The sequence below is a fragment of the Athalia rosae genome, chromosome 3 (assembly GCF_917208135.1).
Source record: "Athalia rosae chromosome 3, iyAthRosa1.1, whole genome shotgun sequence".
In the NCBI taxonomy this organism is placed as follows: Eukaryota; Metazoa; Arthropoda; class Insecta; order Hymenoptera; family Athaliidae; genus Athalia; species Athalia rosae.
Window position 1 is genome coordinate 1,535,442 of NC_064028.1, and position 18,008 is coordinate 1,553,449.

The 18,008-nt window shown below is 39.9% G+C and overlaps 1 protein-coding gene across 7 annotated transcripts in view; it reads right to left on the minus strand.

Annotated features, from left to right (window-relative positions):
• LOC105685647 (axin) overlaps nucleotides 1–18,008 on the minus strand; it is a 36,587-nt gene that overhangs the window by 7,076 nt on the left and 11,503 nt on the right. The window contains exon 1 of one of the 7 annotated variants that reach the window (XM_020852074.2): nucleotides 12,705–13,351. The exons of 5 other annotated variants lie outside the window; for them this stretch is intronic. The gene's annotated coding sequence lies outside the window, so the exon portion shown is untranslated. Of the gene's footprint in view, nucleotides 1–1,202; nucleotides 1,382–12,704; nucleotides 13,352–18,008 lie in introns of those variants that run through there. One more of the 7 variants, XM_048651527.1, reaches the window with a different exon arrangement.

Here is an 18,008-nt window from a genome sequence, read left to right on the forward strand (position 1 = left end):
AGTAAGGAAGTGTCTTATTCTACAAGTGGCTACCTATAACAAAGACCACAGGATCTTTTTCACATTTAGTTGTCTGAGAAGTGGCTAGCTATCATGGCGAATTGAAAAGTGATACGCATGAGAATGTAAGCTATAAATTTTAACTCCTTCAATTCCTTATATTCAATTTTTGTATTATAAGATTGTTGCGTGACAAGCTTACAATACATTATACAACTAGGTAAAAAGTGAAAGGCATCTTCAGCATCCCTTGCGCTTCAATCGATAGACCTGGCTAGTGAGTCATGTTCCAATTACTGCTCGAGCATCCTGAGTGAGTATTCTATATCGACAATAAATATAAGGGTGGGGCTACGTCGAACAAAGATCCTCCATCTTGTGGCAGCCTGCGCATCGAGCAACTTTTCTCTTCTCGGATGAATTTTCATCGACCGGTCTATGAGGCTTTGTGTAGTATTGATCGTCAAAAAATTATGACATAAGCTTTTGAATCCAACTCTCCCCAATAAATTATCCCTCTGGAAAAAAATCTATGAATTTTAGTTCCGATGGGGCAGAAAAATATTAATAGAATTATGCCACGGGCCAGATATTTCTGGCTAGAACTGAACAAACATCATTGTTTGCACCAGGGATGCAGCCATTGTTACAGAGGACCATAGAAATATGATTTCATAAGAATGTTAGGGGTCTGTAATTTCTTTAATAGCCTGAGGGATGCATTACTCCCCAATCCAGGTATATTCCCATTGTATTTCATAATTTTCTCCAAGGACCAACTTGGACAAATTAATTTTAATAAAATAAAAATAACTTAAAAATTTTCAGATCACTTCCTTAAAAAAAACATGCTCAAGGTTTCATTGTCTGAAAGATATATTCAAAAGCTCGGCAGAGAACGTTGATAAGGAACATGAATTGTGATGTAATATAGAGAAATAATTTTCAAATAGAATATACGGAGTTCAAGAGAAAAGCAATGCCTGCGTTATGTATAATAATCAACATGTAATTTTTTGCACAGCTCCTCTAAGGCTCAAATCTCCAAATAATATATAATAGTAAATAGTAAACTGCATGAGATTATGTATGGTCGATGTTCAGGTATGAATTTAAAAATATGAAATGAAAAGCTGTCATAACAAATCAGTGTGCTTGGATGAATTCCTACCTGAGTTAGGTACTAGAAAAATAATACGTACCATTTTGATGAAGACAGACCTACAGATTTTGATTTTCTAAGCAGTATTTAATAGGTCTATTATGATTTATAATGCGTATATTGTGAACTTGTTTTTTGAATAGTTATGAAAGAAGATATTCTAAGCCCAAGATCAAATTGTGGTGTGGCGATGCCTTTGACGAGAAGTCTGGAATCAAACTGAGCGAAGGCAGCGTCCTGGCCAGGACCGAAGCCAGATTGATAGAGGGGAGAACGAATGTAGGATTCTAGGGGCTGCGAAGTGTGAGGGTAGGTACAAAATTGTACTGTCGATATAGAAGTCGACAAGGGTTTTACTGGGTAGCTCGATGAAGCTGAAGTTCCTGGCAACGGTGCAACAAGAGTTGAAAACAACCCCTCGGAGAGCTCTCAACTACCCACCTAGTTCATTTCAGTATGCCCCGGTGACTATGAGACCGCAGAGCTATACCAGTCAAGTCCCTCTTTGCACATTAGACTGGCCTTTAAACTAAGATATTTTAATTTTCCAAACCTGATGAATACATTTTCCAATTGAAAATAATGAACAAAAAATCTCAAATTCAAAACTATTCATCCCTGCTGCTCATGCGTCAAATTTCATATCGTTACGTACATACATAAAATGCAGTAAATATCAGCTGTACGAAATATTGCAGATGCTGCCAGTATTTGAGGTTATGTAAGTAGTACAGCCTCGTAAAATCAGTTGAAATCTGTCACTACACATTCGTTTCTTGATTCGATCACGAATAAATATCGATAGAGAAATGATTACAAATCCTGCCCTAAAGTTACCTTACCTAACGTTGACTGACATTGTTTGACAGCTGTCAAAAGATGTTAGGGGGCACATCTGATTAGCAGACGATAATGAATTTTTGATAGCTTAAAAAATTAGCGGGATTTGATCATGTCTACGTTTTGCAATTATTATAGCCTGGAAAATATATAAAAATAATGATTTTTCCCTCTATTTCTTTTTATATCTCTATGCAGTCATTTATGGCAGAAGAAAAAAAGACAGAAATTTAGAGCAGTCGTTGAGGAAAAATATAGGCTGAAGAGGGTAAAATAAAAGTTTGGTAGCATCAGCTAGGTCTTAATGTAAGAGGCTTTTCGCGATTCAATGCTTTCAAAGGTTTTTCTTGTTAGTAAAACTTTTCAACATTCGAAATCTCTCTCCGGACATAGCCATAGTCTGTCCATATACCGTATTTGTTCAAAAGCTATTCCATTCGGCATTACGACTTGAAAAATTTCTATTGTTAAATTATAATTGACATTTGTGCGAGACAAAATGCGTTGTAATTTCGAAAATATACAATAGTCAAGTTGCTACAAGAATCGTTCCATCTTTTATCTACGATAATAACGATTACCATATCTAGAAAGTGAAAACTGTCGCTAAACCCCGAACAGGATGTGTAGCTGCTTGAAGAATAATACTAACAATAAATAATTGAATAAAAGACCAAGTTCAAAAAAAAAAATATATGCATATACCTGTAATACATCGTGTTATGATTTGATAAAATGGCTTTTAGCGACGTTTTCAGTCGAGCTTCAAAGAAACTTCAGAAGGCTGGTAAGCTTAGTTAAGTTGATTTACTGATTCAATAATATTTTCGGGTTTTGTTATAAGTTTAAAGCTGAAAAGATATTTTTTTCCACATATCACACGTAAACGTGTATAGATGTAAAGAAGTTCAAACGAAAAAAAGAGTAGAAAAGCGCGCGGGGGCGGCTTCGAGTTACGTCGTTGATTATATACGGGGTAAAAATAGATAAAAGGAGGAAAAACTCTGGGTGTCTACTGGAGGGATTAGACCTCTGTAAAGACTGGAGAAATACTCCCAAGGACTGCTATTGCTTTCTCTTTTTTTTTTTAAACATTTTTTTCCTTTTCTTTTTTTCTCGTCTCTCCCGGTGCCGTTTTAGAGTTTTGCCGTTACGCTCTTACAATTAGAGACGAGAATCTGCAGCACCCATCTAGGTACGTATTTAAAACGCACCTATGCGCGTACATATGTACATCTATAACATATGCAAAAAACACCCTATGTACTCTGCATCACATTAAAATTGAAACGAAACTGCTCGTTTGGTGCACCCGAGAAAATCGACCTCATGATAGGATTTCCTACCAACTTTTACCACACGCGTCATTTTTTCCATGATAATTACGAAACACGATAATTAACTAAATTAAAAACGGAAACAGCTCGTCATGATGATGAAGAGAATTTTTGCAGTTGTAGTAACGCTATATATATTAAATACGCAAAATTTCAGCTGTAAAGAAATACCTTACACCTCGTTTTCCGTAGTCCAGAAAGCACCCTTCGAAAATCAAGTTTACGCGCTGCTTTTTTCCCTAAGATTCTTGGTACTGACCCGACAGACATTGATGGCTAGTCTTACTTCCTGTGATGGGGGATGAGACCCGCGTATACAATTTCACCACATAGTATCGAATATCAGATTATATATTATTCGACTGATATAATAAATAGCATCTCTGAATTCAACCGTATTTCTCACAATAAATCTCTTCCTCATCTACAACATAAATCCACCACGGGTGCAATTACACAACAACCGAGCAACAATAACAACGCAATTAAAAAAGGGAGTGAAAAATAAATTCATCGGCAGATAACCGAACGTCGATAACAGATTTGTAGGTACAAACGCGAATGACAAGTTCCATGGGGTATCCTTAAAATTTAAAGAGGGGTTCCGATGGGGGGTGAGGGTAGAATATTTCGCCGATAAGAACTTTGCGAAACCATCCCTTAGATGGCGACACTTGTTTTTCTGCATATCAAATGTCAAAGATGCAGCTGCTGATGCAGTGCAAGTGTCAAAAATTCTACATGTTTTTTGTTATCCACCAACAGATTACGAGTTGAATAATAATTCGAGTATCAATTACTGTTATTTATCCTCAAAACGTGAGTTGCGTTTGAAAAAATTGCGAACTTCCACTGCACCAGAAATAATAATACTTTATTATGCATTAGCGTGTGCATATTTTAGCACGGAGATGATGTTCGTTCCGTAGTTATTTTTAATTTTTGTAATTTTTTTTGTCGGCTCTGTTCTCTCCATTTCGCCTTTACCTCAATTTCGCTTTTTTTTCTTTTTTGGTTTCACCGTTTCTCCTGAATTTGCATTGATGGTTCGAAAGAGGTATCAAAAGGCGGTATATAAGGAAGATCATCATCCGGTGGGGTGTGTAATTTATAATTTGGTGCGGCGTCGGCTCTTTCATATTACAGGTTTGTTGCAGTTATAAGTTAGTTCGAGAAGAACGAGAATAATATACACGTATGTATGCAGGTATATAATGCATCTTCTTCTGTCATACTCATAATATAGGTACACGTCCGATATACCTATATACAGATATCATGAAGCCGCCGGAGGATCATTTACCGCCAAGAGTATATAGAAAAAAAAAAAGGGGTACGAAAAGAGATGAGAGAGGAGGAAGAAGAAAAAAAAAAAAGGAAGATATTAAGAAGTCATGCTCTGCAACTCATTACATCATTACAGATTCGTGACGGCCTACTTCAGACGCTGCTGATGCTGCTGCTGCTGACTCTTTCGCTATCTACTCTATTCTTCTAGGTACGAGAAAAAAAATTCTAAAAAACTAAAAATAAAAAGCAAACGAGAAAAAATCGAAGAAAAGTGATTTCTAAAGGAAAGAAAATATTTCGATAATAATAAAGAAAATTTTCAATCACTGGACACCTAGCACTTTCGCCAGTTTTTCCACGAGATAGTCTGACGGAAAATCGCGGTAAATTTTCACGTGAAATTCCAAGGAAAATCGTATAAGAATTTCAGAGACAATGATAAAATTCGATCGAATGTATCGAATGTGAATTGGGATATGGTTGGATTGAAAATATGTTCCAGGTGAAATTCATTGGAGCGAATTTCGTCACATCCGCATATGTAAGATATTTATATGAGAAAATTCTTGTGCTATGGCAGAAATCAGCAATGTGCAACGAAGCAAATATCTATCGTATACAATATCTATACGTATGTACGTACGAAGTATGATATTGCGGTTTATACGGGCACACAGAGAGCATACATAACGCCGGAATACCAAAGAATCAGAAATATATATTTCATTCTTCAGATTTAGTCGAGCGTTCGAGCGAAGATATCGACGATGTATATAGAAGAAAAAAAGAAGGGAATGGAGAAAAAAAAAAACTTCTCTACTGGGTGTGCACGAATATAGGTATATACCTATGTACATTCAAATATACGAATTCCATTTTATTTTAATAATACCTTTCGCGGTATTAAAAAGATATACATGTATCTCTCCAATCTCGAATTCTCTCTCGATTCCTTCTGATTTTTATTTCCGTTTTGTTTCCCATTCTTCTTTTACAATTTTTTATAAAGCTCTCTTCCCGCCCCATCGCGAGCACAAAGCTTAATCGATGACCGTTGTCATTATTTCTAATAACGATACCGAATGTAAAAAAATTCATTTCTGACACTTTAAATGTACAAGACATATAAAAAAATATATTCAATAAAAAGTTTTCAACTTTCGACAGTTGTTCAAAAGCAGTTTCAACGATTTCCTACAATTATTTTCGCACCAGTTTTAATTTGGTCGCTCAATGATCGTTGTACGTCACGTGAAAATAGGAATAGAAATTTCGGGGCGTTCAAAAAGTAGGGAAGAAAAAAACGAGACATGAATTTTTCTCCATACCCTTCGCGATCCCATAAACTTGTAGTTCCCAAAAGGTTCCACGGTACAGAAGAATATAAAGACCAATCAATTTTGAGATTCCTCAAGAACCGTTTGGATATAGAGGGGGAAAAAAAACCTACTAGCATGAGATCGGGTAGCTAATAGCCTGTAAGCTGCACCGGAATACTTGGCGACGATGATTTTAAAATTCCACGAAATCCACCTATACAACGACGAAGGAATGTGATCTCGTTTGATCCTATTCAAAAAATTAATAGAGAATTGTTTGTTTTTTTTTTATGAACTGAAAATACGCTTATGACTCGTTAAGCTATTGCGATGGTGAAAATTTACGAGTATGTACTTATGTATGTAATTATTTGAAGAGATTATTTTCTCGTTCTACCGAATAGTAGTGATCTTTTGCCGGATCGCAGTGACCGTTGGCGTTCCTTGTGATGCACCGGTACAAGTACGAGTATACATGTATACAGATATAATATGAACAGCGGGGTTTCTTTGAGCTTCCCGACTCTTTTAGAAAGACAGTGGGATTCTTGTTTTTCAAAAGAATGTTAATCGCCGGACGATAAGCGAAGTATGAGACTCGGAGAGACGCACACATAGAGAAAAGAAGAATGAAGAGTAAGGAGAGAGAAAAAAAAAACAAAAAAACAAAAAACAAATACGTAAAAACGAAAGAAAAAAGAAAGGAAAAATTAGAAGAGAAGAGTCGAACCACTACTCTCTCTCTCTCTCTTGATGTTTTTCTCTCGTCCAGTTTGCTCGGTTCGTGGTTTTCTCTTGGATTCTGGAGAGCTTCTCTCCGATTCTCGTCTCAATTTTTTTTTTTTTTTTTTTTTGCTTCGACTCTTTTTCTTCGCTTTCTCCCTCTTATTTCCCATCTCACCAACATCCGAACCACCGCCACAGTCATCATCGTCGTCGTCGTCGTCGTCGTCATCGTCGTCGTCATAATCATCAGATTCACATAATTCTATCCGCTCTCTCTCTCTCTCTCTCCTCTCTTCTCTTTTTCCTAACAAACGTCTAGAAACCCGCAGCGAAGTGAGTGAGTCTGATCGTCCTGAAAAACTAGTAGCCCAACGGAAGAATGCTGCTGGTCGCGTTGAGTAGCCGTTGCCCCTTTCGGACTACGTATACCTATAGATGTATAATCTGAAATCGAGTCTCCGCTGACACGATACGATACAGGTATAAGAATTACACGACAACCATCGGAGGAACAAAAAATGGTGAATAAAAAAACAACCCCTTGTACACTTATAGGATAAACTTTTCATCGTGTCGGGGTTGAGGAGAAAATAAAAAAATGGAATTATATCTATAGATTCGGGAAGGTAAAGAGAATAATTTCGTCCTACTTATAGGCGCGGTTTCTGGACTCCACGATGCGTATAAATATATATGAAGACCGGAAATCCAAGCGCGCTTTCCTACCGAGACTTCTCTTCCCTAGACTGCAGGCAGTGAGATAACAGGTGTTCCTCGTATGTAGGAATGCCGTCGTATTGGAATAAACTGCAGCGGACCAACAACCGATGGCATTCGGTCTATAGAGATACCTGATCGGAAGAGCTAGAGAACGAATGAAGAAGAAAGGTATGTACGTACAGTCCATATATATTCCAATAATCCAACCGAAAGGGCTACGATTTACAACCGATAGGATTCCAAATGCCAAACTCAACTATTCTCCGTTACCGGGTTCGGAGCGATTTGACCAAAAAACAAAGATTAAAAGAGTACACGTGGGTGAGCACAGTAGACGCTCATAGACAAATCTAAAGTCATGCAAGATCGGAAATTGGAAGGGGTGAAAAAATTGGAAGCAAAAAAAAAAGAGATAAAAAAATTAAATCAAAGGGCAGAACCGCCGATCTCCGCGCGGCGCTGAGCCTTTTCAGAGATTTAGTTCCTAATCTCCATATTTTCTAAGATAGAAAACCCCGAGGTGTGCTTAGCGCAGTAAATCAAGGTGGTGGTGCAGCAGCGGTAGCGGCAGTGCAGTTAAAATCAGGAGCACCGGCACCCCGAGTCGGGAATATTTTCTTTCTCATTCTCGCTTCTCCTCTCTTTTTCTTCAATCCCTCTATCCGTCTCTGTCATTCGCCTGTAGCAATATCACCGACAACAGCGGTGCAGCGGTTCCCTTTTTCTCGTATACATTCACGTTCCTTTCCCTTGGTCGCCCTCAAATCCAACCGACATCTCGTTGCTGCAGTCAGCAACAGGACTATAACACACGGACGTAGCGCTCGCAGGAGAACCGAAAGGAGAAGAAGAAGAAGAAGAAGAAGAAGAAGGAGGAGGGAGCGCCTGCATCGCTGTATGTAATGTATATCGTACAGGTACACACGTGTGCATGTATGCAAAGAGTACATAAGTCCCGCACGGCAAACGCTGGCGAAGGGAAGAGAAAAGAGTATCAAGGAAAGAAAAAACGGGGAAAAAATCGAAAAAAAAAAAAAAAACCACGTAAAAAAAAAACGAGTGAGAGAAAAGAGAGTGAGACGCGACGAGCTCGCAGAGGCCTCGACGTTGGCTGGCGGCACCGCTTGATGTACGCCGGGTCCGTAATTACAGGTTTTCGGAACGCCTGGACGCGGGCAAGCCGTGCCGTTCAAGTTGGATCCCTTTCCCCTCGACCCGCGACGCCGGAATCCAACGGGTGTACGAAAAGAACCATCGATACGTACGCCGGTACGCGTTTCTATTCGTATCGCGAATCAAAAGCATTCTAAAGAAATCAAATTTAAATCCAACACTCAAAGGGGGGGTAAAGAAAAGATTCGAGCATGCAAACGAACAAGGGCTAGGTATTTTGATGTCCTTGTGAATCGGTTGAACTTCAAATACCTTGAATATCTCAAGAAGATTATAAACCAAAATTCGAAGTATAATAAATATTTTGGATTTGTCGATGATTGTGGTAGGGAAGGGAAAAATAAAAATGAAGGAATTTAAGAATAACATTTGGAGCTTGGAGAAGAAGAAAAAAAAAATCAAAAACACCCCATAAAACGAAACCCCCGTATGCTTTTATATATACGAAGTAGTATACTGTAAAAGTTAACGAGGGCTTAGTATATAAGGAAGAAAAAAAAACGAAAAAGGGAGGAGGCTAAGGGTGGTTTGTGCGGTTTTCCAAGAAAAATCCAAACAGTAATACTCTGGAGGAAAGAAGGGTAGGGATCGAAGAAACCCTAGGTCAGGTAAGAGGAGAAAAAGCCGAAGAAAATAAACCGTTCTGTCGCGATCGGCGTCGCAACGTATTACAGAAGAACTCTGGTGATTTACAAAGAAAAAGAAAAAGAGAAAAAAGAGAAAAAAAAAAAAAAAACAGATTTGATTCTTCTCTGGCAGGTTTTTTAAATTCGGACACCTCTTCCCTTCGCGTACCAATATATAGGGTACTTTGTATGTAGCATGAAGACAGACACCGGACACACGCTTATGAAGACAGACAACAAAACGTAGATGATGCAGGGCGCACCGTGTAATTACACGTCTTCAGTTCTTCGGCACTTTCTTCCTCCACTTCACTCGTCCCTTCCTCCCCTCCCCTCCCCTCCCCTCCCCCTCGCCTCGTCCTCATCATCGTCCTCTCTTTTTCCTCCTCCTCCGCCGCCTCTTTTACGTATTCTTCATCTTTGTCCGTTAGTTATATCTTCATAACGCCGTCCGTCGTCTCGTCGTTGCAACGTTGCAGGGCCGCCACAGATACCGACGACTACGCGCGAAAAATTGTCGTCGTAATAGAAGATTATGGCGAATATTTTCCCCTTTTCTTTACAAACCCTCGCACTACACGAGTAACCAGCAAGTTTCGTACCCAAGTCGGTACAGTTGATAGTTTAAAGGACTCTCCTGATATTTATTCTCGATTTAGAAATCTGACCAAAATTAAACGAACGAGGTTCGGAATAATTGATTCTGTGAAACGCGTCGATGACGATCTATGGTTGAGGGTGGAAGGAGCGAATTGATGTAATCGGAAAAATGTGGAGAGCTATTGAAATCGGTGGATTCAGGGGGCGATTTTGTTACAACCGTCCCTGTCGGGTCCCAACCTTCTCAAACGAGAAGCGCATACACAGCTTCCATTCAACTAACCCTCTCGCCGCAGTGTCGGCAAAATCTCTTTTACCAACCAAGAGAAGAAGTAGCAAGAATAGCGAGGAGAGCGTGTGTGTATACATCGTACGTATATACCTTTGCATACCTTACACAACACCCAAGAGTGCTGTATAATACGGCATTACATATACTTATACGTATGTACAAAACTTGCAAAAGGGACTAGGACAACGACTGGGTTACACCCACCGACGGTAGTGGCTGAAGAAACTGAAATGCCAACATCGCTAGTTTCGGAATAAAGAAGCAAATTTCGTTTTCCGTTTTCTCTCTCTCTGGTGTAATTTCATATCGGACGCGTTTTTCTTCCTCTCTAATTTCCTCCGAGAGAGGAGGAGAATAAAGACGAAGGGGGAAGGGAGAGAAAATAGTCCTAGGATCGGCTCCCGATGTCCCCAAGGAATAACCGATCACCCGGATGTGATCCTTGGGAGTGAGGAAAATTATCGGGTTCGTCCCTCCTCCAAAACTGCCATGTGTAGGTTGAGGCCGATCTCCGGAAGGAGGAGATTCTTCGGAGAGAAGAAGAAGAAGAATAAGAGAGCACGGAGTATTGTGGCTTATTTTGAATTTTTTTTTCTTCCCGGTATTCTTTTCTCTTATTTTATTTGATTTTTTGCTTTTTTTCTTTTTTCTCTTTTCTCTTCTTTTTTTAATCTGAGAGGCGCGGTCTTTCTTTTGAACGAGCGTCTGTCCGTCTCGGGTTGTCTGCTCGCTTGCCCTGCGCGCCTGTCGACCTGCGTACCGGGTGTCTCGGGGAAAACATCATCGTCTTCCTCATCCTACCGGAGATCTGAGTTACCCGATATGAATCAGGTACAACCGTTCACGTCCCGTACGCCACAAACTCAAAGAAACGAGCCGCACGTCGCCTCATTCTCCGCAATACTTATAATTTTCGCAAAAATCAATTCCTTCGGATCAACCGGAACCACCGGTGGAAAAAATTCATTCGAACGATTCGGCTGCGCGGTCGTACACGCATTTCAGATAATTATCGCACACGCGTACAAGTTTACACGCATATTTTCAACGCAGACAGTTGGTCGTCATCGTCGTCAATCCTGAGAGCAGCGTCAACGGGAGGAACGCGGCGGGACGACGACGACGACGACGACCTCGGCGGTGCGTATCGTTAGATGGTTAGAAATTTTCTTTTCAAAGGTTTGCACGAGACCGCTTCTTTCAGCTCCGTGTACACTATAGACGCGTATATGTACGGTGCATTCCATGACGACTCGACCGGGTTCCGACCCTTGCCAATTTTTTTTTCGCCACCGCTCGCAATTACGATTCGTTGTAATTCTTTTCCCGCGGGTAATCGGGCGCTGAGAGGGGTGCGAAAAATATCCGTGATCCGAAGTAGAAAATCGAAGGCCTTTTTCCTTTTTTCATTCACCACGAATAAACGCAGGGTATACGAACGTTACGTAATGCGTACAATACGAATGGAATATGAGTGCTGAAAACAGGTTCGCGATAAACGTAACTCGTAAGTCGGCGGCGAAATTTCATCTTTCGCGAAGGTGTGTAAATAAACGGGAAAAAAAACAAAGTGACAAATATTCGCGACGACTACGATAATCGTGAGAATATTAACGATATATACGACTAATTGCACGGGATCGTGTTCAAAGTATTTGTAAGCCGTGAAAAAATTAACGAGATCCAACAAAAGCAAGTACATAATGGAAAACCGGAAAAAGGAAAAGCAGGAAAAACGAAACCGTGACGCGGTTAATTCTTCGCTGCAACAGCGCAGATTGTGATAATGCGATTAATACTTCTTTGCGGTACCACCGGAAGTTCTTCTCTCCTCTCATTGACCTCGCGCACTGACAACCGCGCTATAACTTACGTTCTCTCATACCCCGCACTGGAGTGTATAAGGGGGAAACTTGACGGGGACGGCGTCGACGACGTCGCGACGTCGAGCCGGAGGTTGGGTATATGGCTGGCTAGCTTGTCACTCTTTTGCATAATCCGAGTACGTATGTACGATACATAAAGAATCAGCATCTCATCACTGAGCGGAGAAGTAAAGGCAAACAATTACTTGCACATCCTTTTTTCCCTTTTTGAATTTTCTTTCTTTCTTTTTTTTCTCCAATTTTTATCTATTCATGAGCGCATATTTCGTGTGTACATTGCATCTGGTTCCCAATTGCGACGGGCTATCTCTTGACGATTATTTGTGTTCAGCCGCGTTCGAAAAGATGACAAAAAAAAAAAAGAAGAAAAATGATGGAAGTAAAACGAAGGAGATAAAGTACAGGACAGAGGTCGGTAAAGTTTCGATTTTTTACGAATAATCCAATGAAAGCGATCCGGAAAAGCCCAAGTTCAAAAGTCCCGCCGAGATATTATACATTATTAAACTATGAACTCTTGTGTGAACGGAAAAAAAAAAAAAAAAAAAAAAAACTACAGCGGAATCACGGGGATCTTTTTGAACCGTTAGGGTAGAATAGAAAAAGAGGTGTGTGTGTGTGTGTGTGTTTTTTTTTGTCAAATCGACTCATACGGAGTGGGGGACATGAAAGGGTTGAAAAAAGAGCTTTGAATGGAACGTTTTACATTGAACCTTGAGGTACGTTGTCGTACCTTATCTTTGGTGAAATCCATTGACGATATAGTTGCGTTTATAATCACCATGTGGTTAATTTATATGCCTCCAAGGCGATGATGTTTTTTTATTGTTTAAATTCCTTTCTCCTCTCGATATCAATTTTATCACTCACTAAAGAAATTGAGAGAAGATCAGATAATTATCTGAGAACAACTCAGTTGATTTGCGATCAATGTAATTATTTATTTATCGAGCGATTTTATTATTCATTTCAATCGTGTATAATATGTAAAACTTCAGGCAGGATTTTCAGGAACAAAACGTTAACTTTTACATTTATACATCACTGTGATACAGTTCGAATATATTTATTTTTAAATACGAAACTAGTTATATGGTAGATGTGAATTAGGTTGTTTGTTGAGTGGGTGTAATTCGACAAAATACGAATAAATTCGTTCAACGTTTGACAGACGACGAACTCGACGCGAATTAGGTGGGTTATGTGTTGTCCGACAGGCATTGAACTCTCCTCGTTCTGGGGTGTACGTTATAGACGCGTATCTTCGTTTCGTATTGTACAAATCGAAAAAAATTAATAAATAAATAAATAAATTACACAAATCACTTGCCACACACGTTTCGATATTAAAAACAATCAACTGCACTTTGCAACAACAATAAACAATATCGATACATCATTTAATAGACAAGACTGTCAAAATAGTAATTCTGCACACTATACACATGACATATGTACGTTATATTTTATCATAAATTATACAGCCATGTTTTTTTTAGTTTTCTTCAATATTATATGTATTTATAGTTTATTTTCATTTATTATACGTATTTGTAGTTTATTGTTCGTCCGACGCACGTGTAATTAATCGAGAAAGGTGAAAATTGATACTGTTATTTTGAAAGAAAAAGAACCAAAAAACGAGAAAAAAAAAAAACTTATTCGCGTGGAAGTTCATGTACGCGTTTACGGAGCGGTGTTTCTTTCTCAACGTGTGCCGTGAAACTGAACCCAAGGAGTCTACAATGACCATGCGACGATGTGCCCAAGTGTTCCTCCCTCTCTTTCTTTCTCTCACTCTTTTCATCCCTTCCTTTCCCTTTTCCATCTCCTTTTTTTGCTTACCTATCTTTTTCTTGTCTCCCCTCGGCGTGTATGTATAATAATACGCACCGTGAGGAGGGGTATATGGGATCATCTGTGTTCGTACGGGTCGAGAGGGGAGACGAAAAGAAAAGAGAAGAGGAGAAAAAAAAATGAGCCAAATGAGGAATAAAAAAATCCCCCGAGAAAGAGGAGAGGAAAGAAGTATGTGAAATGTGGGAGAGAGGAATAACAGGGAGAAGGAAGACGGACTCCGCAGGTATACTCGGCCAAATTCTTAGGATAGCTCTTTAAATTCGAAGGCAATGGCCGATTCCTACGATTTTACTCACGAGGACCTAGGCGAGGTATAAATTTTTTGCCTCCCCATGTCCCGCTCAAATTATATCACGTAATAATACAGTAACGTAATTCAGGACAGCGATTAAAAAATTATTACAAAAATTCTTATAAGGTCCGGAATTACCCATACGTGTTTTTTATTCCCTTCGTTCGGTAGTACGAATATTCCGCGTGGTATGTTAATAACTGTACAGGTGAATAAAGTTCCCCTGCATGATTCCTTCTTTGCATTTTTTTTTTTCGTCCCTTTTCTTTTTTCATTACCAGTTTTTTTCTCTACTCCTTCGTAACTTCATTACAAATGATACTTTTAACGGACGTAATTCGTTGCGATTAATTTTAATAATCGATAATAACCGCGTGCGGTAGACGTACGATATTATAGTATAACGTATGCGTCTTCCAAATCGTACGAAATCGCGTGTCGTATACGATTTTCAAATATCATGGTAATTTAGCGGATTTTAAATTACCGATCGCGTGTCTTAATCCTTCTGCCCCTCGGACAATAACGACGATGATGACGATGATAATTTTTACTTTTAAAAAAACGTACAATAATTATTATCGCTGCTATGTACCTACGTATAATACACGTAACACTTCCGAAGTCGAGTGAATTTTTTTTAATTCCTCACAGAGATTTTCAAAATCAGTTTTTGCTTTGGAAAATAAAAGGAAAAAGAAGAACCGTCAACACATCGATCGTGTAGTTTACGTATACGTAATGGCAGTGGTGCATCAGACGCGTTACCAAACGGTGGATAATTGGTCCCAGAGAGAAAAAGAAAATAGAAAAAAAGAATGAAAAAATCGAAAAAAAAAAAAAAAACGAAAAGGAAGAAGGTAAAATAAAATAAAATAAAACCCCTTTGTTTTACAGGCGCTCTTTCATGCATGAGCCTTTGCTATTCTATAGAATTCCCAGATTGGCTGTCCCGAACAGGTACTACGACTGCGACGGAAGCGAATGAGAATTGGGAATCTCTTTAATTCGAAGAAATTATCTCAACTATATCTAAAACCAGTCGTGAATGCACCTGGTTTTTCGGTTCCTCTATGCTTGACTGGATTTTCTTTTTTTTTGCCCCTTCGGTCCTAATGGTTCTGTCAGATCTATTTTTTGACTAATTTGAACATTAGCATTGAGAAACATATATTTTTTTTTTGCAAACCATCAGAACACTGGAATTTTATCGCTTTCTTTTTTGTGGGATACGCCTTCAGTGGTCTCTAGAATGGTGATTTTTTCGCCGACAAATTATTTCTACCCGCGAAACATCGACTCGGGCGGAAAGAGATGGAATCGTACGAGATGAAAAAAAAAATGTAAGATCGAAAATAAAAATGATACAAAATTTTTTCTTCAATGAAACAAGCAAAAAGAAGAACCGGTGCGTCATCCATTCATTAAATCAGCTGTTATTGAGTTGTCGCAGAAAAAAAAAAACCCGTGCAAATTTCTCGAGTGTGTGTCCGCAGTGCAGCGTGGGTGTGAATTTTTGTATCCGTATTTCGTTACGTGTACATAGGAAGAAAAGAAATGTGTAGTAATAAAAAAAAAAAAAAAAAGATTGTACATACAAATAATACATAAAGATTGAGGACGTGTGTCCGTTTAAATATATACCATACGGCACATAGAAACTGAGCAAGTGAGCGAATGAGATAAGTGACAGAGAAAGGGGATTTCTCTTTGATCTTACCGCCGCACGCGATCTCACAAATATACGTCGTACATACGCGTACATATGTATTTATATAGACAGGCGTGTATGTGTATGATATACCTTTGCCACCCACACGTGTAAAAGCGTCAATTTAATACCCTGCCTATAATAAACATCGCACAACTTTGCTAACTTGACTGTATAATTTTCCATCTCAAGAAATTATATGTTAATACTTTAATAGCGTTGTTTATCAAACAGAGTTCCCCACGAGTTGGGGTTTGTCGAAAATAAACGTTTGTCCATAATGTATTGTCCGATCCGTTCAATTAATTGCGCAATCGCGATCGTTCATTTTTCGGTGTCCCACCTGGCGAGAAGAGGAGCAAAAACGATAATCGGTCAATTCTCCTCTTCCACCTACGAAGCGATACTTGATAAAAAACAAAAAAAATAAAAAAAAAAAAGGGATTGAACGCAGGTCTGGGTACACACATGCGGTACGGGCGTACGTTGGTGTGCATGCATAATAAAATACGCGTTGCTCTTTGCTTGAACAATTTTAGACGAGCGCACGAGTGCGAGCGAGTTATTGACAATGAGTGAATGGCGATGGTTTTCAAGGGAGTAAAAATAAAGGAGAGTAAGAGGAGAGAAAGGAAGAAAGGAAGAAAGGAGACCGAAAGAGAGGCGAAGAGGTGAAGAGGTGAAGAGCAAAGGGACGTCTACGGAGCGAGGGAGTGAAAGGGGGAAGGGAGAAAGGGGGTGGATGAGGGACAGGGGGCAAGCGAGCGAGGACACCAACTGAACTTCAAAGGACTCTTTGATGGTCCCGCCGCCTGCTGCCATCCGAAGATCTTGATAAGCCGGCATTATAAGTCTGTATCGTATCGCGCCAAACCAGTTTTCCTTCGACTTTATTGTAATTAAATACGTCAGGTCTGGTGCCCCGTAAACGGACGCCATTTTTGATATCCTACTCTTCTTTCCTTTCCCTGCCGACTCTTCTCTTTCCTCGACGCCTTATTTCCTCCTTTTCTACCGCGCGCAACAACCCCTTCGCATAATTACGACCAAAGACAAATGAAAAAAAAACAAAAAAAAAACATTCTGCAGTAAATTATGCTCGGACATCGTTAGATTTTCATTTGTGTATTCGCTCGAAAAATACCTATCCAACGATTTCGGATAGTTACCGATTCATACCGATGGACAACGTGACGGGGACGTTTGTACGCGGATACGTGTGGATTTTTTATTCCTTTTCTTCTTCCCTCGGAATCCAGACTCCGTAAGATCCCTGGGGTAATATAATCGCCTTCGTGGTTAAACAGTGAATGAGGGCTGAACGTTGTACGTACAGTATAGCTAAAGATGTGCAAATATATGGTTTAAAATATCCGCGTATTGGTCCGTTGCAGTTCAGCAGCAGCGGCAGCGGCAGCGGCAGCGGCGGTGAGTCTGAAGTGAATGGTGGAGAAAAGAATGGATGATAATATATAGCTAGGTACTGAGGTATATACGTACAAGTACACACGAGAACGAAACTGCGGGGCAGGCAGGCAGACTTGGAAGCGCCGCGCCGCTTTGCCAGTGCACGCCATAAGTACGACCGTCGATACGACGTAGCGAGGAAGGGTCGAAAACGACAATGGGGCTCATAGCGCACAAATGTCGAGGATGTTATACCGTCGCGCGACAGCTGACGATGAGGTGGTCAGTCGTTCGTTCGTTTGTATTGCTGCACGCGCTGTATAGCCGCTGCTGCTGTTTCCTATACTTTGGTTCTTCTTTCATCTTTCGCCGCTCCCTTTTGCCTTATGCTGTTTGGAGTACCGTTGCCTGCACCTACGGCATTCCGCGGACATAAAACCAACATCGACACCGACACCAACCGCCGTTTAATTTGTTGGCCCGCCCATCAAAATCGCCCGATCGACGGGGTCACGATTCATAAAAAATATCGTTATCCGGACGAATGAAAATCCGCAACGATCTTCCTAATCGCAAAAAAAATGGTTCGGTGGTAACCGAGAAACGGAGGGACGAAAACGAGGAGAGGAGAATCGACGGTGGGTTAGGGAAAGGCGGAAGATTGTTTGCCGAATGTTAAAATCAGTTATATACATTGAAATTTGATGAGAGAGCGATGAGATGTAGTGGGGGTTGTTTGATCGGTGACCGCGTGAGTGAACGAGGAT